The 24,703-nt window shown below is 46.7% G+C and overlaps 1 protein-coding gene across 6 annotated transcripts in view; it reads right to left on the bottom strand.

Annotated features, from left to right (window-relative positions):
* The window catches only part of SH3PXD2A (SH3 and PX domains 2A), a 1,212,758-nt gene that overhangs the window by 281,035 nt on the left and 907,020 nt on the right, over positions 1–24,703 (bottom strand). The window lies entirely within an intron of this gene.

The raw sequence follows: 24,703 nt of genomic DNA on the forward strand, positions 1-24,703 counted from the left end.
TAAAACACGATAAAGGGATCCTATAGGAACGGGCCGAATAACAACGAAAAAAATCGAGGGCACAGAGCTTTGATGGTTTTCTAAAATTTGCTTTTGAAAGGATTTCTGGTTTTCCCTTTAGAATCTAAGAAGGAGCACTTATGCTGATAAGTGAAAACGATTATGGGAACGAGAGGCGGGATTTGTCAAACTTTTGATGAGTACTGAACAAAAGTTTTGTAATAAAAATATATTTATTAATTAAAAAAATAAATAATTCATGACTCGACTTCTGCACATAACTTCTGCATTAGAATGCAGCTGAGTCCCTCTAAAGAATTCAGGCCCAGCTGGGCACATAGTCTCCTTGACACACCTACCACCCTGACAGACTATCACAGCCTCCATCCACTAACCAGATCTCCATGGGTCGCTAGCAGGGACATATAGCCACCCCTCCCTACCTCCGGGCTGGCTAAAATGCACAAAATCCTCCTTCCATTCTCGTACTTCAGACTTCGGCTCTCCAAGTGTGTTCACTCCACAGCGCTCTGAGGCCATACCAATGGCCTTAAGCACTACAAAAATGCCATATGGCATAACATTATTATAACCAACTAAAATACAGGTTTTGGAGAGATGCCAAATTAAATGGCGATGAAAGAATTCTGGTGGACGTAATAGTGAGCCGGGGTCAAAGGTCACACTCCTTGGTTTGGCATTCCCTAAGACGTGCACAGGGATTGGAACATGAATAGACATCACTGCCAAGGGCCCGCAGTACACTTTATACGTTAGTGAGATAAAAACTGTGGAGAGTGTATCCTGGTGCGTTCCATGGACCACGTTAGGGGCTTGGGGTTAATCCATTCCTGGCAGGACCTGTGGGAATGTAATGGGATCTCTGCCATCATACTGGGCAAAACACCCTTGCCTTTCAACTCCTCCTCTTTCCGTCTCCTTAAATCTGATTTAAGGTAGTTTAATGCTCTTCTGTTCTTCATATTTGCAGGGCTCGGAATTGAGATTGGATGCGCAGGAGCTACAAGCACCTCCTGAGTAACCAGTCACCAGGAACTACCACTTGGGAACGCGGAGCTAGTACATAGCGTAACACAAGCCTAACTTCCACATAAAATGCAAACATGTGAAAGTATCCATTTTGTGTAACCCCTTATGCTTTAAACGTCATATCCTAATGTTTATTTACAGATTGACTCGAATGCAGAGAGGTAAATTCACATAGGTCCGTTTGGGCGCCATCAGTTGGCCTGAGAAGCCTAAAGTAGCTGCAGGTAGCTGTTGGTTTTAAGCTCACCAGGCTCTCCTAGGCTACAAGCAGGAGCTAAATAGCCCCAGCTCCCCTCAATTTTGAACCATGTAATTGACGCAACAGATCCCACCAAGCTCTGCAAAACCAAGCTTCTTAACTCCCCCTGATTTTGAGACTTGATTAGAGGACAGCCTAAACTTAGAGCCCTACAAGACAAATGCCACTAAAAGTACCAGTCTGGTGTTAGGCAGGTCTACGCGCCCAAACTAATCCAGTGCCAGGCCCCTTTAGCCATTTCAACAACAAATAAAACGCCCCACAGAAACTCTCTCTTGCAGGGATTAACAGGTTGCCTTCTGGGCAAGCACTGTACACTGATGTTGCCGCTTTTTTCAAGAAAAACATTCTTGATTCAAGGGCAGCACTCTCGGCCACTGATGCAAATGAGGGCGATGCACGAGCCTCGTCCCCCTCAGCCACCTACAATATTTCTTCTTCTTCTTTACTCCTCTTCGTATCAATGAAGTAGTTTGTCCTCTACAACGCATGCATCGCACAGACAGCCCACTCCCTCCCTTCAAAGTCAGAGCCCACCCTGTTTTCCGTGCAACATCGTCAAGGCCTTCAAAGAAAGCTCTTTTCCTGTTAGCTTCAATCACACCATTGAACGCCCCCTTTCAAAGAAGTCGCCCCTTGACCCGCATGAGCCAGCCAGAGAGCCACCCTTTGCCATTCCATTGCAAGCTCCCCAATCCCTAGTACAGATTGCCACCCACATGTGTCAAGGCTTTGTCCTTGGCCACCAATAAACATCCATCAGACTCTGGGATGGATGTTGCTTTGGCAGATGAGGGAAAGGTCACTCTGGCCCGCCTACTGGATTCATCAGCGGCATTTGGAGTCGCGGGCCATAGTGTTCTCCTGGATCGTTTGACGTTGGACGCCCACCTCGGCTCTTAGTTGGTTCCAATTCTTCTAGCATAACAGATCCCAACAGGTCCACCTTAGATCCCGCTCTTCCCCTCTTTGTCTTGTGCAGTCCTACAAGGCTCCCCCTTTTAGTCCACCTCTATCTGTGCCCTTTCTTCACAACCTTCAACAACTCTGAGGTGCATCATGTGTCCCGTGCTGTGGGAATTTCACTCTGACATTTCTCACTTCCCATCACAACCCCGCAACTTAGGTCATTGCCTCAACTCCATAAACAGCTGGATGGGCAAAATCCAGCTACAGGACAACTTACCCACTATGATTCATGCCCTTTGCTATTTCCTAGCCCTTAGTCCTTTCTCGACTCTATAATCCTCTTGAGGCCCCATCTGGACTATAGGGTTCTCGATGGAGCACCCCCGTGCCTCTTCTTCCCCCCATCATCCTTAAACTCACAAAGCTCTACGTCCAACATTGATAACGGACGCGATTCATTTCCACACTGACTACTGGGTATTCACAAGTTTTGCACCTGCCTCTAGACTCAGTGAACAGTCTGCAATTGGATAAGAACGCAGATGTCGCTCTCATCGTTGGTCTTTGTCAAATCTATCGCATCTCTGCCACCTGCGTGTCCCTGCACTGGCTTCAGGTCAAGGAGTGAATGACTTTTCAAACCCATTGCTTGATCCATACATCTCTCCACAGCTTTTCTCCCCTTCCTACCTACCAATAGGATCCATCCCTCCATCGCCCAAGTGAAGGGACCTCTTTCATCCTTTCCATCCACAGGTTTAACCGCCCCTCCCCCAGAGGTAGAAATATTAGCCTGCGAGGTCAACAAAATGCCAGTTGCACTTTCCTCAAACTTTCTACAGTTCAGAGAGCTTCTTAAAACATATCTGCTCATGAAATAGCAGTGGGGGCTGGTGAATTCTTAAAGGGGAGCGGTGTACATGGTTTCCCTGCATTGGCCCGAGCGAGTGCAGTGAGCAAACCCAAACCATCTAAAGCAGACGCAGCAGCGTTCTCTCTCAGACTTTTTGTTAAATACTATATTGAAGTGGTGCATTTGACAGCATTGGGTAAAAAAACTATTTACCATGTGTTCCGTGGGAGAATGCATGAAAACCCCTATAGATGTCAGCTCCCCAATGGTACATAATAGTATTTTACTTCAACTTTTCTTGCCGGCTGTACTGAGAAAAACCATTAAGTCTGTCTGAACAATATATGCCGAAAATGTTCATGCTGCAAGACTTAAATCTCTAAGCCAGCATTGCCGCCGCCGGTAATCAATATATGCCAAACTGGCCACTGTAAATGCACAATTTCATGCAGTCTGTCAACAGAATTTGCCTTTGCTGCCCCATTTTCATGAGGCTAGTGCCCAATAATATATGCCAGCATTGCTCTGTAAAGCATGTTTTCATGGAGCCATTGCTCTTCCCCAAGAAACCTAACCTTGCGTTTCTTTGTGACCGTGACTCTGACCAGGATTAACGGGTTTAACATCAGGTAAATCTCCCGCCTTCTTACGCACATCTCCACTAAATGTCACATTGGTAAGCAGGGGCATCAAATAATGGGCCAGCCTCCTCCTTGGCCTCCCTCTATACTCCTCCTCCCCGCTTTACAAACTACCCAGCTTTGCCACCCATGCCCTCCTCCCTAATATTCTGCCATTACCAAACACAGGTGCTATCCTGATTGGCTCTCGATGGAGAAATAGTTCCATCTTTAAATGTATTTTGAAAGCTTGTTTTGCAATCCCTCATTGAGCTTATTCCCCCTATATAGTCAAAGCTGCCTCTTGCTCCGCTTCCCTGAGCACCCTCACTCTAGTTCATTCCCAGGTCCCTCCGTCCCCCATCCTTCCTGTGCTGCCTTTTGCTCTGCTTCCCTGAGCACCCTCACTCTAGTTCATTCCCAGGTCCCTCCGTCCCCCATCCTTCCTGTGCTGCCTCTTGCTCCGCTTCCCTGAGCACCCTCACTCTAGTTCATTCCCAGGTCCCTCCGTCCCCCATCCTTCCTGTGCTGCCTTTTGCTCTGCTTCCCTGAGCACCCTGACTCTAGTCCATTCCCAGGTCCCTCCGTCCCCATCCTTCCTGTGCTGCCTCTTTCTCTCCTTCCCTGAGCACCCTGACTCTAGTTAATTCCCAGGTCCCCCCATCCCCCATCCTTCCTATGCTGCCTCTTGCTCTGCTTCCCTGAGCACCCTCACTCTAGTCCATTCCCAGGTCCCTCCGTCCCCCAACCTTCCTGTGCTGCCTCTTACTCCGCTTCCCTGAGCACCCTCACTCTAGTTCATTCCCAGGTCCCTCCGTCCCCATCCTTCCTGTGCTGCCTCTTGCTCTGCTTCCCTGAGCACCCTCACTCTAGTTCATTCCCAGGTTCCCCATCCCCATCCTTCCTGTGCTGCCTCTTGCTCTGCTTCCCCGAGCACCCTCACTCTAGTTCATTCCCAGGTTCCCAGTCCCCCATCCTTCCTGTGCTGCCTCTTGCTCCGCTTCCCTGAGCACCCTCACTCTAGTTCATTCCCAGGTCCCTCCGTCCCCCATCCTTCCTGTGCTGCCTCTTGCTCTCCTTCCCTGAGCACCCTCACTCTAGTTCATTCCCAGGTTCCCCGTCCCCATCCTTCCTGTGCTGCCTCTTGCTCTCCTTCCCTGAGCACCCTGACTCTAGTCCATTCCCAGGTCCCTCAGTCCCCATCCTTCCTGTGCTGCCTCTTGCTCCGCTTCCCTGAGCACCCTCACTCTAGTTCATTCCCAGGTCCCTCCGTCCCCATCCTTCCTGTGCTGCCTCTTGCTCCGCTTCCATGAGCACCCTGACTCTAGTCCATTCCCAGGTTCCCCGTCCCCATCCTTCCTGTGCTGCCTCTTGCTCCGCTTCCCTGAGCACCCTGACTCTAGTTCATTACCAGGTCACTCCATCCCCCATCTTTCCTGTGCTGCCTCTTGCTCCGATTACATGAGCACCCTCACTCTAGTTCATTCCCAGGTCTCTTTGTCCCCCATCTTTCCTGTGCTGCCTCTTGCTCCGCTTCCATGAGCACCCTCACTCTAGTTCATTCCTAGGTCCCTCCGTCCCCCATCTTTCCTGTGCTGCCTCTTGCTCCGCTTCCATGAGCACCCTCACTCTAGTCCTTTCCCAGGTTCCCCGTCCCCATCCTTCCTGTGCTGCCTCTTGCTCTGCTTCCCTGAGCACCCTCACTCTAGTCCATTCCCAGGTGTCTCCGTCCCCATCCTTCCTGTGCTGCCTCTTGCTCCGCTTCCCTGAGCACCCTGACTCTAGTTCATTCCCAGGTCACTCCATCCCCCATCTCTCCTGTGCTGCCTCTTGCTCCGATTACATGAGCACCCTCACTCTAGTTAATTCCCAGGTCTCTTTGTCCCCCATCTTTCCTGTGCTGCCTCTTGCTCCGCTTCCATGAGCACCCTCACTCTAGTTCATTCCCAGGTCCCTCCGTCCCCCATCTTTCCTGTGCTGCCTCTTGCTCCGCTTCCATGAGCACCCTCACTCTAGTTCATTCCAAGGTCTCTTCGTCCCCCATCTTTCCTGTGCTGCCTCTTACTCCGTTTCCCTGAGAACCCTCACTCTAGTTCATTCCCAGGTCCCTCCCTTCCCCCATCCTTCCTGTGCTGCCTCTTGTGCCGTTTCCCTGAGCACCCTCACTCTAGTTAATTCCCAGGTTCCCCGTCCCCATCCTTCCGGTGCTGCCTCTTGCTCCGCTTCCCTGAGCACCCTCACTCTAGTTCATTCCCAGGTTTCTCCGTCCCCCATCTTTCCTGTGCTGCCTCTTGCTCCGCTTCCCTGAGCACCCTCACTCTAGTTTGTTCCCAGGTCTCTTCGTCCCTGATCCTTCCTGTGCTGCCTTTTGCTAAGCTTCCCTGAGCACCCTCACTCTAGTTCATTCCCAGGTCCCTCCGTCCCCCATCCTTCCTGTGCTGCTTCTTGCTTCTGCCCCCCTTCTTGTCTGGCCTTATTGGAGCTTCCTTCCACCATGTTAAAAAAGCTAACACTATTCGCTCATTGAAATGCTCACTAAATCTGTCATGCGCAGTAGGAAGGTCAGGCACACCAGGCACACCGCCTTACAGAACACTCATACCCGCGGTGATTCTCTGACACATAACACAGCGAGAAGTCACAGTCAGCCCTTCACATGATCACGCTACCTGTGGTGCGAGGGAAGCGTCACCAACTTCCAGGCTCTATCAGAGGGCGATACTATTTGTTCCCTCGTTTCCGCTGGCAACTGCCATGGAGATTGCGAGAGGGCTGGAGCAAGAGTAATCGACAACTACTTCCTGGTTCCGGGCCGAACACTCGGTCACGTGCCCTGAGCTCTGCTCACGTGATCAGGAGTCGACAGGTATAAAAGCAACGCACTTTGAATCACTCGCCGCTTCACAGCTGTTTCGCGACACTGTTTGGCGTTTTCAAGTCACGTTGGATTAATTTGGTTACAGATATCAAGCTTACGGATTACGGACTGGGTTTTCTTGTTCCTTGGATTTGGTGTTTGGTTTCTGCTTGGATTTACGGACCTTTTGACTTTAGCTCACGTTTCTTGGATTATCCTTATCTGCTTTGTCAAGTATTCTACGCTCTCCAGAGTTCCTCGAAATGCTACTTTACCACAGTTTTCAGAATACTTCCAAGAATCATCAGGTGGTAGCCAGCGCTGACTTTCTGGCGTCTTGGCTTTGAAGGATTACCGACGCTTCCCTGCACCACAGCCTCAGAGTTACTGGCAGTTAGACTATAACCCTTGGGTAAGACCTATTTCCATAACAGTTACATTGTTGACAGTACTGTGTTTGTTTGTACTAATACCTTATTCATTCCACAGCTCTGGGGTCCTCGGTGGCGTCTGTTCCTGCGAAACAACAACAAACCACCTGTGGCCTCAAGGCTCGCACGGGGAGTGATTTTTCTTCTCTCCGTGTGGAGCTTGGGGACAGAGACCCATATATTCTTCACAACGAGTCAAGTTACGACAAAATCTCCTAAAGCAATAAGGAGTACCACCTACCTACTCCCACGTTACTCCCTCTCATGGACCAACCTGCTACCTAGTTCCCTGCACAGACAGCCCTCTGGAATCTCTGTATGAGAGGGCCTGTAGAGCACTCCGTTGGAAAGGTTTCTGTGGTATCAGTAACTGGCAAAGCACTATGGGGAACATTCCTTGAGAGTCCGGATGCAGCTTGGAACTGGTTACTGGTGTCTAATGGTGTTCACAGGCTTCAGTTGTTATTTTTTATTTCACTGTTAGAGCTTGCCTAGGGTACCCTAATGGACATGGTCTGATCAGGGTCTTCACACCACGGTATTTTCGGGCATGCTACCCTCTTTTCATTTCTTTTTCCCATCCTTCTCTTCTAAGGGGAGGTCACCATGAACTCTGCCTTTTTTGGAAATCAAGGCGAGGCAGGCCAAAGAATGCTGAAGTATGTGGTCTGGACAGCAACTCTTTGAACCCATATTCCAATTGGATGCCATTGGTAAGTGGTACACTGGAATGACAGGTTGGGCTGGGACAGAGTCAGGAGTTCTGCATAATTCCCCTTAAGCCACATGATTGTAGTGGAAAGCCAATGTGCAAGGCTTTTCCAAGCATTGTGCATGCCCACAGCTGGAATCCCTCGAAGCTGCGTTTGGTGAACTCTGACCAGTAGGACACATGTCACGGTGTGGATACACGCATATCTGTTCCTCGCGAGAACACTATGTGGCTTTGGTACCTGGAGCACAGATAACGGCTTTCCTAGCAGAAATGAGAAGTTTGCGTGAACGAACAGATATGCCAGGTCTCGCGAGAACACGATGCAGCAGTGGTGCCTGGAGCACATCGAAAGGCTTTCCTAGCAGGAATGAGAAGATTGGTGAAGGAACAGATATGCCAGGTCTCGCGAGAACACGATGCAGCAGTGGTGCCTGGAGCACAGATAACTGCTTTCCTAGCAGAAATGAGAAGTTCGCGTGAACGAACAGATATGCCAGGTCTCGCGAGAACACGATGCAGCAGTGGTGCCTGGAGCACAGATAACTGCTTTCCTAGCAGAAATGAGAAGTTCGCGTGAACGAACAGATATGCCAGGTCTCGCGAGAACACGATGCAGCAGTGGTGCCTGGAGCACAGATAACTGCTTTCCTAGCAGAAATGAGAAGTTCGCGTGAACGAACAGATATGCCAGGTCTCGCGAGAACACGATGCAGCAGTGGTGCCTGGAGCACAGATAACTGCTTTCCTAGCAGAAATGAGAAGTTCGCGTGAAGGAACAGATATGCCAGGTGCTTCCCGTTAGCATCTCGTCAACTGTTCATGACAGGAACGCAACAACCAGGCATGACGACCAATGTTCTTATTGATGTAATTAATGGTCTCGACTCGCGAGTGACTCGTCATGGGTCACCCAGGGCCGCAAAGTGCGAGTGAGTGAGTAAAAAACAGAAAGAAAAAAAATGGATCGAGAATTTGTGGTTACATGTCCCTATACATGATTACCTAGAATAATCATTTATTTTATTTATGTGTACAGTTTTTACAAACTTTCACGCAAAAATAAAAGTACATAAAACAACAAAGAGGGGGGGGGAGGCAAAATGCATACAAAACAATATTCAATTTACTTAACGATGCAAATACATATAATTTAAAAAGTAAATGTCTGCTAAAATAACTGACAGACAATTCAATTACTCATTATGCCGAATGTACTTCCTGCCTCATCCATTCTGCTTATCAAGTTTTCCGGTGGCCAACACTCCCTTCCAGACATGATACTATGAGATTTCTACAGGTTTATTGTCCGTATTAATAAAAAAGCACCAAAAACGGTTGCTTTTAATGTCATCAATATTTACAACATGAAGGCCATAATTATTATATCAATCATATTTACGCTATTTTGCTTTCATCTGAAACTATATGGCTCTTCTCAAGTCTATATGTGCGCTATTAATATATATTTTTAAAAAATGATTTGTAGCTGTACACAAAAATAATACACTTATGTTCTGAGGTTTTGAGAAGCACTATGTGGTTTCTTGGCGCTGAGCCAGCATAGATTGCCAATGCTGCTGTACCCAAGTCAGATCATCAGGCGGTCAATTGTCAAAAAGCTGGGAAAAGCGCCAGGCCTCAAGCTTCTGTCAAAAGACAGCAAGAGTAGATGAAGATCTTAAATGGGGGCCGGGGGGAGAGTTCCATAAGCAAGGAGCAAGAAAGGAGGAGACCTGTCTGCCCTTACGGACACATTGAGCCTCATTACAACTGTGGCGGTAGCTGTGCCGTTAAAAATGACACGGCTGCCGCTGGAGTTGCATTTTTTCCGGCACCCGCGAATGGGCAAGAATCGGGTCATGCTGAGCTCGGTGGACCCAGTAATTGCCCAATTGCGGGTGCCAGAATCAAGGACCTCCCGATCCCCATTCTGCCCCATAGGGCTGAATGGGGATGGGGACGTCGGATGCACCGGCACATTCAGAGTTGTGCCGGTGCATCCAACGTGCTCTGCTCGCGGGTGCCGTTACACCCACCAGGAAAAATCTGGCGAGTGAGACTGCACCCGCAAGCAAAGCTCCTAGTATGGGGATACAGACATGCTTACCGGTACCGTAGTTCCCGTACCACCATGCTTATAATGAGGCCCATTGTCTATTTCCGGATTTCCTAGTTTGCGTCATCAGCTTCAAAGAAAGATTATGGTTTTTAAATCTTTTCAGTATTTAATTTTCTCTGTTTACTGCCTTACCACTAGATTGCAATTGCTCTGTGGAAAGTGTGTTTACTGCGCTCACTACATTATTCTGGGTTTGCTTTCACCGCTGATCTTTTACAGTTTGCAATTGAGACTGGTGTGCAAGGGGCCTATCTTTTCCAGGACCCGCTGGGTGCTGCCAGACTGTAACACCAATTGAGTTATGGAGAGAGTCCCTTTCTCTCTTTCGATGATGGAGAGAAGACACCACAAACACAAGGTAGGTTTAAAGACAGGTGTATGCATGTGTGTATGCGTGTGCGTGTGTGTGTGTGTGTGTGTGTATGGCATTGGAGGTCAAAGGGGAAGGGGTAGAGGGAGTGACATAGAACATTTGGCAAACACCAGCTGAATGTGTTGAGTAGAGCGATACTAACATATATTGTTGGGGACTGATAGCAGTGGAATCATGTTTTACAGGGCAATAGTGGCATATATTGGACACAATCAGCATAAAAATATGTTTTTACAGTGCCACGTTGGCATATATTGGCCATAGCCCCCATGAACACATAGCTTCCATGGTAATGCTGGCAAATCGTTGGCAAAAATATTCAGATTCTTTTCAAATGCTGCTCTTCTTTCAAAATACATTGCACCAGCCAGCATGAAATCGTGTCTCACGGATACTGTTGGGCACTGGTAGTAGGGAAGTGGTGCAGTGCTGGCATGTTGTTTCGACATGCCTCATGATCTGCTTTCGGCACAAGCAACATGAAAATGTGTTTTTACATTGGCATTTATTTTATATTGAATGTATTTTGAGTTGATGCAGGGCATTTCATGCAGACACAGTGACAAAAGCAATCAGATGGCCAATCCTGAGCCAGGTGCCCTACATCAGTAGGAGAGGGTAAGAGAGGGGGGCAACTGGCTGGTGGGTGATGGGGAGCGCATGCTACAGAAACAGGAGACGGGGCAATTTAATCTTTATTATTAATATTATCTATTTGTGTAGTATGAGCTTAGCCCAGGACTAGGCATATGTGCTGTGCATGCATAAGTTCAACGCAAGAGAACAGACTTACCTACAACATTCACACGGATAACACTGGCGTGTTTGGCACCGCGACAACCCTCCTTGATCCCAAGATGGCAGACACGGGCGCCTTGAGATATCAGGCTAGAGGGGCCAGGGCCAAAGTAGATCATCGGAACAAGCACAATACCTCAATACAAGTGGACAAAAGCGTTATTCACCTGGGAGGAGGTGCAGCCATTAGGCATGCACCAATCATAGCCCTCTAAAGTAAAGAAGAAACAAACCCACCAATCAGATCGTCGTTCAAATGGTTCGTTTTAAAGCCTATTTATTAAAAAGCAGAAGACGTCGTCTGATTTGTGAGGGCGTCAGCGCAGCATTCCAGAATGTTGGTGTGATAATAATCAGAGGAGGAGCAGGAGAGGGAGAGAGGACCAACTGCAGGTGGCGAACCCAAATAGGCCACACACGCTGAGGGTGATACAAAAAAATAGATTTCCAAGGCAAGCGTAGGGGCCCATCCATAATGGCTTTCCGTTGACAATTTATTTTTCCCAATCTCGCCTATTTATGGCATATATTTACCACCTCCAATAAAAAAAAAATCTCTGGCTGCAGTGAAGTCCGGTGAGCAACACTGGACTAAGAACACGGTGTACAGGAATGGCTACAGAAGAGGGTCTTCTGGGGACCTTGCCTCAAACAGAAGCTTGGGTTGAGAATAAGCCTGAGAGTAGCCCGTGGGGGGCTCTAGCCATATGTAACTGTAGTGCCAAGGTCACCAAGGTCAACTAAAGAAGCTGCATCCATGCAGGAATCCGGTCCGGAGGGTTGTATTACTACAACCTGACAAATAGCTAGATGGTGGGGGGAGGGAATCCTACCAAGAGACTCATAGGCCAAGAGTGGGAACGATACAGGTCCAGCCTCGTTAAAGGGCGAATTATACTATTGGGGCAGCTACAGGTCTTGCCCTGGTAGGATTTCATCAAGGCAAAAGACTCCTGAAGGAATAATGGACGTTGGATCCCGAAGTAATCCCCTCTAAGGGCAAGTCAAGAAGTGTACTAGAGTACCTAAAACTTCCCTTAGTTGTTTGAAGGACATTTTCCTGGGAGTGGATACCCTGGAACTTTATGAATTAGAGTAGTAACTGGACATTGCGCTCGGGACACTAGTTCCTCTTAGCATAGACCCTTTGCGAGACTTGAGATAGACCCCACCCCATTCTGCCCATTGTTTGGGAGAAATATTCCTGAATTCGGTTGCTTGGTTATTCACGGCGGTGTGTAGGATTTTTTTCTCACAAAACCTGAGGCTTCAGAGAACTACCTCTGCAAAATTGGAAGCTTGGCCCATCAGATACCCTGCATGTTAGCCCAATCTGCGGTTAAGTGAGACCCTGTGTTTTTGACCCAGGTCCTTCACTTTCCCAAGTAGGCCAGTTCTGTTTACATTACACCTATTTTCCTCACTGCCCTCACCTTTTGTTGCTGAATAAAAACCGGTATACCAGATATTTTGTGTCCAAGTGTTCTGTTTCTCTCTCCTTTGATTCTGATCAACAGGAATCTTCAGACTTCCCTACATGCCAGTCCATGGTCTACTGCCATAATCCATTTACAGCACATGAATTAGTTCCCAGAGAACTATAGACTTATGTGCTCATCTATCATCAGATGAAGGAGGATATCTCTGATTGCTTGCTGCCTGGCCTTCACGCTAGACCCAACCAGTTTTACTCAAGGCAGTTGGAACGGTTCAGCACAGTGACATCGGGCCCAATATCACAGGGTGCCTGATATATCTGGGCAGCCCTGCAAGCTTTGGCACGAGCCGTCGGAAAGGTTAGTGAAGGAGTTGGAATTCCGTCCAGCTGGCCTAGGCAGCAGCAGCTTCTCTCGTGGAAGCAGCTCTGTGCCAAGGCCAGGCAGGTAGTTAATGAGCTCAACATGGAGAATGTGTTCCCCCGAAGCTTGGCTGCTTGACGAGGCTTTGGTTTTAAGCCAATGCCTTCGCTTCTGTAGTCGATGACAGTTCATGTGGCAATAATTACACAATCACATGAAAATATGCTCTTAAAGTCAATATGTTTTCAAGTAGAAATAAAGATAAGTGACCAGTCTTCTGCTGAGGCCCACCTCCCCCGTCAAGATAAACCTCTGTAGCATTCATATCGGGGCAGCTGAGTATGTTTGCCATGGTCCATTAGTTAGGAGCCCCCATTTTACGGGATTCCATTGAGCTGTTATCAGGGTCTTGATGTGCTTCAATTTAGAATGTCGCTAGGACCAGCAGCAGCAGGCACTCACCAGAAAGACAGACCATGGAAACACGCATAGATACTGACATCGTCACAGGAGGAGGGTTTCAGGTTTGTGGATCAAGGGCTTGTGTTTGATCAGATGCACAGTGATTGCCAATTATGATGATATGATATGGCATTTCTAACACGCCTATACACAAGTGTTTCAAGGCACAACGAGGCACGGGAGGGGAAACAGGGTTCCCATACAGGGCTTCCATACAGTGAAACCGTGCTCCAAGCTGCGAGACTCAACCCACCGCATGAGAATTGATGTGTTTTGCCTTCTCCCTCACGCAATGGAATCATATCATGAGAACATCGCAGTGGAATCGTATCATGAGAACATCGCAATGGAATCGTACCAGGAGAACATCGCAATGGAATCCTATCATGAGAACATCGCAGTGGAATCGTATCATGAGAACATCGCAATGGAATCGTACCGGGAGAACATCGTAATGGAATCCTATCATGAGAATATCGTGTTAGCCAAAGGCACTGGTCAGAGCGGTATCCAGAGAACCCCCGAGCATGAAAATGCAACTCCTCGTGAAGGTTTAGTGGAGTGATCACTGCCAGTATAGGAGGGAAGAAACGCAGAAGGAACTCGAAGATGGCACAGTGTTGGAACTTCCTTTCTCAAGAAAGCTTGATGTCCTTCACATATTTACAAAGTAGTTTCTTCCATTGTTTGTTTTGGATGTTTTCTTTTTAATAGGTCATACACGTCTACTCACAGTCACTTTCTCAACACTGCCAGCGTTCCATTTCCTTCAAGTGGGTAGCCGTGGAGGTCACTTCTCGGACAACATTTCTCCAGTCATAGAGTCTTTGATTGTTTCCATCACATGTGGTCAGAGGGCCAGCCACTTTCAGGGGGTAGACCCAAGGTGGGGGGAAGTGAGGATCCTCTGGGTTGTGTTTGGTGTCAGGAGCCAACTTGTCAGTTTCCAGGGTTGGTTGTAAAGTGACCCCTATGTCAGCGGTAATGTTTCAAAGAAAAGCATGGTTAGCAGGATCTAGGGGCATTGTATGTGTAACATTTTACAACCCATTCTGATATGCTACTTCAGTTCAGTCCAACTGTTTCCATTGAAAGTAGATTGCTAGAGGGGCGTACAGGGCTTACACATGTTGTCTTTTGTGATATGAAGTCATCTGGTAGCCCTACTGGTGCACATATGTTCTAGCGACTCCATGTTCCTGCAATAGTTTCATAAAGAATGCAAAGATGATACTGTGAGGAACACTAACCACTAACAGTGCACTGGAGGTTGTTGCTTGGAACATCTGGGCTTCCTTTTAATTCAGGTTTTTCTTGGATATTACCCACCTCCAGTAGCATAATATGCAATGTCCTCATTGAGCGATTAAGAGACTCCCTAAAGAGCCATTTCTTTACGAGGCTGATGCACGCGGGTAAATCGTGCACTGGGGCCATATTTCAACGATTTCCTTTCCAATTCTGAAATTAAATATGTGCAGACAAAAAGATTTTTTTGAGTGGTTCAGACATTGTGCGGTCGTACAAAGCACATAGTTCGAGGCATTTCAGTACCACATCCCAGCAAAATCTTCAGCAGAATATGGTTATTTCAAGGTCATCTCTCAGTGGTAAGGAATCCTGTGCCAATTGATTTGTTCGGGAGCAGGCTCTCTCTATCGAATGGTGGTTCCTTCGACGATTGGGCCATGTGGCTGCTGGCTCACCTTCTACAGCAGGCGGGACCTTGAAACCTACCGTAGATGTCACCCTATGCAAACATCTATCGCAAGATCTACACTGGCCTGATCACACTTTATCAAATGTACGTCCCGGTGACATGTTGGACAAGGGAATTAGGGGTCAAACGGGATAACGTGTCAGAAGGCGGCAGAGATAGTTACACGTGGTGAGAGGACCGCTGTTACAAGAAAGGAGTTAATTCATTTCATCTGCAAGGTTCTCTTTGCTGATTCCTGCCATCGGATCAAAGAGTAGATGCCTGTCAGTAACTGGCATGACTGGTTGACTACTCCCACAAACGTTCTGAGGGAAGCATTGCAGCACACACTTAACAAAATGAGCTTAGTCTTCAGCACAGCTATATGCTTGCAGAATTGAATAGCTAAGAGCCACGACACCGATGGACACTGCAAGTGCAGACAGCAGGATGTTCACAAAGCTCCGACCTCTGGGACTCGAAGCACACAGGTCCAAGACGTCAAGATGGCCTCCACCTGTCATCACTTGCACAGCCAAAAGCAAGATGGAGGACTTCGGCACCTGGGACAAACCCGGAAGGAATAAGCCATAGCAACCGTAAAGGAGGCCGTAAACAGTGTTTTCCCATGTCACAATCTTTCAGGCAAATCCTTTCTTCACTTGTGGTTTGACACAGCCTTATTTCACAGTTTGTACCTGTACCGCTCCCCTGGTCCCTCATTCTTTCTGTTGGTCAGCAAATCTGTCTTCAGACTGCGTGATCTCTATTTCATGCTGGTGTGTCTCGTTGATCAATTCTGGGGCTAACTCCAGTCTTCTGTATTTGTCTTGGTCCCTGCCAGGGTGTATTGCTGCCAAAGATCCTCCACTTTGCTGCTACTAGGAAGTCCTTTATCCCTCTACTGCATATGGGTTTTTCTCATTCAGGTTATTCTCCAGGTTGGCACCTGTTTCTGGTAGCAACCCATCCCCAAGTTGTCACCTCACTTGGGGATCGGCTGGTGTTCGGAAGGTACTGGCTGTTCCTCTATGCATCACGTCTACTGAGGTAGCCTCAGGTGAGATTTGTCACTGACAGATTGCAAGGCCACTTATCTCAAGATTGAATGGAGCCGGTGCAACAATTAGTGAACACTACACAGAATTTGATCACTCAGGTTCAAACCCTCAGGCAGCAGAACATGCATCACTACGACTGGGGATCACAGCATGAGAAGGCTTGCCTCTGGACTCTCTGGGAGAGGGCTTGCCCTCTAGGATGTTTGCTGCATCCTCGAAGAAACCACAGGAATCTTTGGGTATGTGTACTCTGCACTTCAGTTTTAGATGCCACCAGTTCCTTACCAAACGGTCTAAGGATAGGTTCCCAAATCCCAATATGTTGGAAAGTGCTCCTGTCTGGGCATTTCTACTGATGAGAGCAAGCAGTCCCTTAATTGATGATTATCCGGGGTTCATATAGGCATTAAAGGGGTATTAAACTGGACAGATCTGACTTAAACTGTACAGGAGTTCTTACTGGATTTCACACCCGTTTCAATGGACTCTTGTCCTATGTAATCCTCTTCAAATACTTGGCAGATGAGACTGTCTCACCAGATGAGGCCCACTGAGGTCTTAATCAGGAACACAAGGATAGCTGGCATGGGTTACTAGGTCAGCCTGCTCCTTTTGCTGCCTTGATAACAATCCTCCAAATGGGTTTTCACCTCCAGTAGGGAGGTTGGAGAAAAGAATGATCAAGAGCACAGCAACCAACCAGACCCCTCCCCCCCACCACCTAGAATATTTCACTCTTCCCAGTGTTCTGGATAAAGTTGAACCTATGCAGATTGGTTCTGCCCATGTCCCCTTTTGGAAGACGAAGGTCACCATCGGACGAGACAAGGTTTGTTTATATTGCAACACTATGGGCCATCTTGTCAAAGAATGGCCAACTGCCCCTCCATAGAGGTCATAAAAATGATACCTCCTGCTTCTAAAAAGGGACCAGGGAACTGTGTCCCATATTTACCCCTTCTCATCTTGCGGATTGCCCAATTGGACTGTTATTTGGGTACACTATTCTCTCGATTCAATTAGTTCTCAAACAGCCTTGCGAGATTCTGGAGTCGGAGAACTGTTCAGCAGAACAAAAAAGATGTAGTACCAAGCTGATCAAGACAGTGTCCCAGACTATTGAAGGGGTGTGGCCAGACAACCACCGGTGTCTTAGCCCGTTAGGATGCAGTGTTCTGGTTGTGTTTGACCATAGCAAAACACCAAGAAATAATCTTGTTTAATTTGATAAAGACAGACCATTTTCCAGTTATTCTTCAACCCAGCGTAGAGGAGGAGCCAAGTACCCCCACTCCACTGCCCTGCCTACATTACCTGAAACGTGTGAACCAAAGTATGTGACGTATACTGAACAGGTAAACCAGCAAAAAGAAGAGCATGGACTATGTGCAGTACCCATAAGAATACCTATACCTAAGAGAATATGGGAGGTAAAGTACCCATTGAGGAAACCATACCTGCATCCAAGGCAATATGATGGCCATTTGAACAAAATTCCTGAAGAAGCAGAGAAATTAAATGGCAAAGATGAATGGTGACGTCATACAAAACTGAATCAACACCCATATAGAAAGATAATCGGAACAGAGAGGCAGACGATTCATAAAGCACAGGAAGGTACCAAGGATAAGTGACATCTTGGGATCAAGATGAAGAGACTTATGCCACAGACCTGATGAAGATACTTAGTTTAAATGTGTACAGATGCAAGGAACTGCAAGCAGCAAAGCAGCAACGCAATCATGAAGCTAGCCACATGTTTTTAAATAGATTAGACCGCGGCAAGCGTCAACATATACATATATACCTCTATAGACATATGGACTAAGGAAGGATGGATGTTTCCGCTACGTATATAAGCAGTACTGAACAAAACAGAAGGCCTCATTTCAGTGTCGCAGTCAAGAAAAGCAAATTAATTCAACAGAATAAAAGCTCAGCTAAGGAGTGGACTGAGGCAAGAAAGCCATGGTGTTATCAAACTGGAATTAGCTGACATTGGATACAATTAAAGTGAAAGAACAGAAGCTCCTGTTCCGAGAGGTCAAGCAAAAACAAAAGACGTGAGAGGACTATTGAAAATAAAATCAAATACACGAAAAGGCTCAGGCTCAATTTCATGGTGTCCAATCATGTGATAGAAGCAAGTTGGACGAACGAGATGATCACACCTACGTACGGAGGCTGGCTAGTGCCCATACTCCTTAAAAATTCTCAGAGAACAGTACAAACTCAAGGTCAACTTCAAAGCACTAATTGACACTGGACCATTGAGATGATGATGGATGATATTTTAATTGTTGGGAAGCTGGTGCTAAGACGAGCTCACCCGCACCTGGTTGTTCAGTCTGCGTGTTGCTCACATAGGTGGAAAAGTACTGACGGGGGTTAGAAGCCAATCAATTGTAGAGGACACGTAGTTGCGGGTCCTATAGTGTGTGTAGCCAATGGGACGTTGTACATTTAGTGATGTTCATAGTGGCTATTTTTAGGGGAGGACTTAGTTGCCCCACCTGATGTTAACTATCCAATTACCTCTCTCCGTTACTCCATACAGATATAGAACCTATGGTTAGTTATTCACTTAGAACCAATCCCCCCCCCCGATAGGTTTTTGTAGTTTGCCACATAGGATGACGTTGGTAATGACGCAGGTCAAAACGTCAATGATGACCAGTTATGGGTATAAGAACCCAGCTTTTTATGAAGTAGTTAGAGTCAGAGTATCAAACGATTGCTGATGTTCGTTGTACTCCCTGTTATAGATACTTGATATGAAAGCAGAAAAACATTTGCCAAACTATTTGTGTCATCTTGATTATTGATGTATGAAAAAAATCTGCATCCCCATCTATCTCCAGGGTACCACTACTCATCTTAAAGGGCTGTCTGAAAGAACACCCAGCTCACCATACATAAACTGGTACCGTGTACCAAGGCTCCACGTTCTCTATGCACCATTTACAACTAGATTTTTCACCAGTTCCTCAAGACAGGCGCAAGAGTCCATCCCGTTCCTCAAGACCCCCATTGCAAAGATTAATGCAGTTCTTAGGAAGTATCACAAGGTTCTACATGCCTTTCTCTGACAAGCAAGAGAAGGAACTACCCTCACATTAACCTGAGGTCAGTGCCATCGACCTTATACTTAATTCCACAGCACCCCTCAGAAGGATGTATGTCTTATTGCTCCCCAAGAAGAAGATCCTTGAAAAATACATCAAAGCAAACTAACAAAACTGACTCAACCCAATCTAAACATCCAACAAGGCAATCGCTATTCTTTGTTCGCAAGAAGGACACAACAGAACTCCGTCCCTACCTGAAGGTTTGTGGATTGAACCAGATCCAAATGAAGGATAATAATCGGCGGCCCTTAATTTTAGACATCTTAAAAGCAGAGCACGAGGCTAAGATCTTTACAAAACTGGCTCTCTGAGGACCATATAAAGTAATAAGGATTCATGCAGACAACATTCAGAGCACCATTTCGGCATTTTGAGTAACGGCCAATGCCCATTAGCAAGTCTTGCTAATGCTGTGCTCCAGTGCTTGATGGATCAATCATCTTCTGACCTGCTGCACCAATCTGTTTTTGTGTACTCAGATGATATTTTAGGAGCCTCATCTACACCAGTGGCTCACACTGCACATTTCTTGAAGTGCGGTTTCATCTGCACCAATATGAATTCCTTTCCAAATCAGGAAAACTTTTCCTTTGATGTCTCTTTCGTCCCCACCTGCCGCAGAGCCCGAAAAGGCATCAGCGATTGTGCATTGGCTGCCATCTTCCTCTGTGAAAGACAAAGATTGATTTCTTGGGCTGGGAAATGTCAACCGGACATTTGTTCCCCATTACTGGAGAACCACCACTCCCCATCACCTGTTTGTTAAAGAAAGGGGTACAATTGGTTTTGTCTAAAGAAGCCAAAGAAGACTTCTGTTCGCTAAAGAGTGCCTTTACCAGGGCACTATTCCATTGTCAACCAGACAACCTCAAGGCCCTTTATTATAGAAGCAGAAGCTACGAATCGGGCTATTGGAGTAGTGTTATTAAAACAACAAGGGGGCGAGTTCGACCATCCTACAGGATGTCTATCCAGAATGCTCATGGATAGCTAACACAATTATTTAGTTCTACAAAAGCATTTCCTTGCTTGGAATGTAGACACCTGCTCCTGGGAGCCCACTTACCTGTGGGATGTAATACAGATTATTGAAATGTGCAGGTTTTATGACCATTTCAGTGGTGACATAGCAGAGAAGAAAGATGGGCATACTTTTTAGGTCAATATGACTTCCACCACATGTACATGTCTGGCCACTAACATAGTCACAGATGCCCAGCCTACAAAGTGACTTGAAATCAACCATAACCAAAAATCTAATTCTTCATCAATGGTACCTATTTATTTTGGGAACTACTTTTTATTCCTACTGGTTTCTTACAGAAGCAGAGGTTACAACTGTTCCACTGAAGTTTTTCGGCAGGACATAGAGCTTTCAAAGAGCCACTCTCTAGATCATCGAGGTGCGTTTTTGGTGGTCTACCTTTTACCAAAACGTGAATGGCTATGCATCCATGCTATCCAAGACTCCAAGAATTTGCCCAACTGCGAAATTACACTAGCCTCCATTTCCTTTGTTTTTTTCACAGATCACTTCTACAGATTTTATTGTTTACTTACCGCCCTCTCACACATATGTGACTTTAATGATTACTGTGGTTTCCATTACCAAATTATCTCCACAACACAAGATACCTATGGAACCAGAGATGAAACACATCTTTTGATGTTACATATTTTGATTACATGAGTTACCAGCAATTATCATATCCGTTCGTGGACCCTTGTATGTGTCCAAATTCTGGAGCCTCCTGTGCAATTTCTTAGGCATTCACATAGCACTTTCGTCAGACTTCTGTCAACAATCGAGTGGCCAGGCAGAAAGGGCCAATCGGACTTTGGCGCAATAACCTGGCTGTTTCTCGTCTATAGTCCAAGACAACTGGGTAAAGCTCATACCAGCAGCTGAATGTGTACAATAACACCACACACTGCTACTGGTCTTAGTCCTTTCTTTTGTTCCTCTCTGATCCACCCCTAGATATTCCCTGAAACTCGAGCTTCACCTTCATTATCTTCCAATGTCACTAGGGTACCTCTAAGATGAGCGTGTTTCCATTGTTGATAATTGCCCTTCTCCAGTTATGTATGACTTCATTGTGGACCTTGTGTGACACACATAGAATGCTCCTGCACTTAACATGAAGCATTTGCCTGTAATGTTATCTGGATGCCTATGGAGAATCAGAAGAAACATAATTGTTCCCATTATTTAAAATAGACAGGACACAGTCTTCCTGACAATGTGAAAATGCACCCAGTGTAACACTTGCATAATGTAGTATGAACAGCTTCTTAACATGGAGCCTGTAACTCACATGCTCTCCTAGAAGAAGTCATTAGCAAGGGGGAAGATGGACTTATCATACTATATAATAAAAGGCCAGATGTACGTTTGTCCGAAGCTGCCATGCGCAGTAGAGGCACCCCGCACTCACAGAATGCTCCGCTAGAGGGAGCTGTTGCATAAGGATATACAGTGGTCCACTTTGCATAGCTTCACCTGTTGTCACCGCTCGGGGGGGGCTGTATAATTAGAATGTATAGTGGCCCTATGGTGTTAATGAAAACCTGCACTTTGCCCCATGTCCACGGGCCTGTACCCTAGTTGGGTTATACATGCCTACACCCAGTGCCCATACACAGAGACTGCTCCTCTTGAGAAAGAATATCTTCTACAAAAAAGCTAGAAGTCTACACATGGTCGCAGGGGAGAGGGGGCATGACGATTATCACAGCCCTTGGGTCTGCAACCTGTGTCCCTCTGGGTGCTTTGGAATATGACTCCTATTATGCCCCCACCATTGACTATGCTGGTGAGGCATTATGGGAGCTGTCCAAAACATATGGCGAGCCAAATATTGCAGACTCCTGGCACAGCCTAACACGATTAAGGAAAGCAAAACTAGGATAAAAGCTAGGTCTGGACCGAAGACGCTTCACGCATCTACTACTCTCTCAGCTGTCCCCAGAGTACCACGTGTATGGTCATGTGATAATGTTAGCATGTCTCTTTATGGCAAGAGATCCTTTTGTCACCGAATCAGATGACAAATATCGTCCACTTGATACTACAAAGATTGACCCGAGTCTTCATGGTGTAGTTCCACAGAAGACATGCGAACAAGGTCAGGAAGTGGATGGCATCGCCATTAGAGCATCCAGCTGTCAATGGGGTAAGGGGGGAGGTTAGGAGACTTGCAGCAGGCCTTGAGGAGCATCGGGTGGTATACACAAAGAGGAGGTTGCACTTAGAATACTGTGCAGGGTTTGTGGCTTTTGGCTTGGTCTCTAAACTTGTATCCACCACCTTGTGTCTTGTTACTGTCCTGTGGCCCTGTGAAAGTTGTTATTCTTAGCAACCACTGAGGAACTAGCATTTGTAGTACTAGGGCCACCACCGTCTAAGGCTTAGACTTCGGATGTCACTCATTGGCAGTGTCGGAATGTTTGACAGGCAACCAGTATATGGAACACCAAAGTTTCTGATCTTCGTGATCCTCGGCATCGTCTGGCAAGTGCCAGTGGTTGCCAAACAAAGGATCAGCCACAATGCAAAGACACACTTTAACAACCAATCTTCTACATGCAATGGTCCAACTTCAAAAACAAGAACATCCGCATTTTTGTAAGGAAAAGTGCACATGATCTTCTCCCAGGGATGGACTAAGGAGGGCCTCTTACTTTTCACCCGTCCAGCGCACAGATCCCAGTCCTGCAATTTGTCTGACTTTGGACTTTTTCTGCAGGGTTTATAATGGACGAACAGCACAGCAGGAATGTAATTTATCAGTGAAGGTTCTGCACAAGGGCAACCATGTAATACTAATCCAGGGCGGTGGTCGGCGACTAGTGCCGATGTATACTCAGTGTCTTACTCCAGTGCCGATGCCTTGCTGATCTTTCACAGCAAGTCCTACTGAGGGGCAGACTAGACTGGCCAGGCATTGGCCAGGTGGTAGTACTCCAGATCGGTCCAATGGCTTTGTGTCTTACGTTTCACAGCATCATATTTTAAGAGTAACCCTCGTAGGATACAAGACGTGCATTGTATCTACCTTTTGCCTCCCATGGTTCGACTCCACTTACTACCAGCCACATGTAGCAGGCTACGGTTCGAACACCTGTCAAGGAAACTCGCGAAGCCATCACATAGTAACACACAGCAATAGAGAGCCAGACAGCAATGGGGTGTCTTCAACAACCCTACGTAAGTGTCCTTTGGGGTTTTCAGAGTTCCTCCATGACTCCCTAACTTAAGGGCACACTATGTTTAAATGGCGAACTAGAGGCACTGTTCAGATCGCAGCGAACATGTTCTATGAAGACTTGGGTGTCGGTGTCTAGCAACAAAGGGGAGTCCTTTTGCTCCTCTGACAGACACGTGTTGAGGCCCTTGGCAAAGTGACATTTTGCCAATCCCTCCGAATTATGGTGTTGCTTCCGATGCTTGCAGGGCCACTCCGGCCCATCGGTTGGTGGTCCCCACAATGGATCTTTAATATTTCCTTGTTGCTCTGTTAACAGAAGGGTCCAGATGACTTTGCATCCCCCCCCCACGTGACACACTCACATGATGGTGCTCTATAGTGTGAGAGTTCCGCCGCATCAGAATCTGACTGCATTATTGTTACACTGGTTGTGGTTAGATTCATTACAAGTTCTCTCAAAAAGTAACTTCTAAGATGCAGTATTTGCCAGGACTCCTAGCGATTACGCTCTCTGCAGTTCATTTCCAATCTACTTTTCAGTAAGTGCTTCCCTCAAGTACACTTTCCTTCTGCTCCTACACTTTACATTTGAAAAGTAGGTTTTCCAAGTTCTTGTCACCAAAAGGTACTTTTCCTCAGATTAGCCTTTTTTTTGTGTTAGTCGTCTGGAAACTCTGAACCCTTAACCCCTATACTTTACCATTTACACCCAGCCTCTGACCTCAACCCCAAACATTTAACCCATTGACATTTGCCCCTAAACACTTACCCCAAACCCTTATCCCTAATCCCCCAGCGTTGTACTTCATGAAATAAAAACAATGCATTGGAGCGCAATGCTGTCAGAAGAAAAGCAGCCAATGTCAAAGGTACTCAAGCAATTGATGCTTTGCAGGCAGATGGAGACCAAAGACCTGGCCCAATCAGTTGGCTACTAGACCTCCATGCCCCATAAAAAAACATCACCACCCCTGGCGCAACCTACATGATATGATTGGTTATTTAGAACGCGCTTAATACCCAGAGGTTTCTAAGCCGGACCCGGGGATCCGAACCTGTGTTATCTTGCTTCCAAGGAGAGCACTTTGGCCCTGAGCTATCCTCCCCTTTCACAAAACAAAGCTCCATTGGCATGTACACTGTAACCCTGGGTGGCTACAATTCTATATTACATTACCAGAAAAAAGCAGACTGACCTCTACACTCGTAAAACATGTCAACAGATTATCCCATTTTCTTTTTTACTTCATATGACAGTTTTTGGGACAGTCAAAATTGTTGGCATGGAGCAGTTGTGACGCTCCCAGCTAGATACAAATAAGCCAATTCAGAATTGCGAAACCACTTGGCAAGTAAAAC

This window comes from Ambystoma mexicanum, chromosome 8 (genome assembly GCF_040938575.1).
Source record: "Ambystoma mexicanum isolate Mex_15411 chromosome 8, UKY_AmexF1_1, whole genome shotgun sequence".
Taxonomy (NCBI): domain Eukaryota; kingdom Metazoa; phylum Chordata; class Amphibia; order Caudata; family Ambystomatidae; genus Ambystoma; species Ambystoma mexicanum.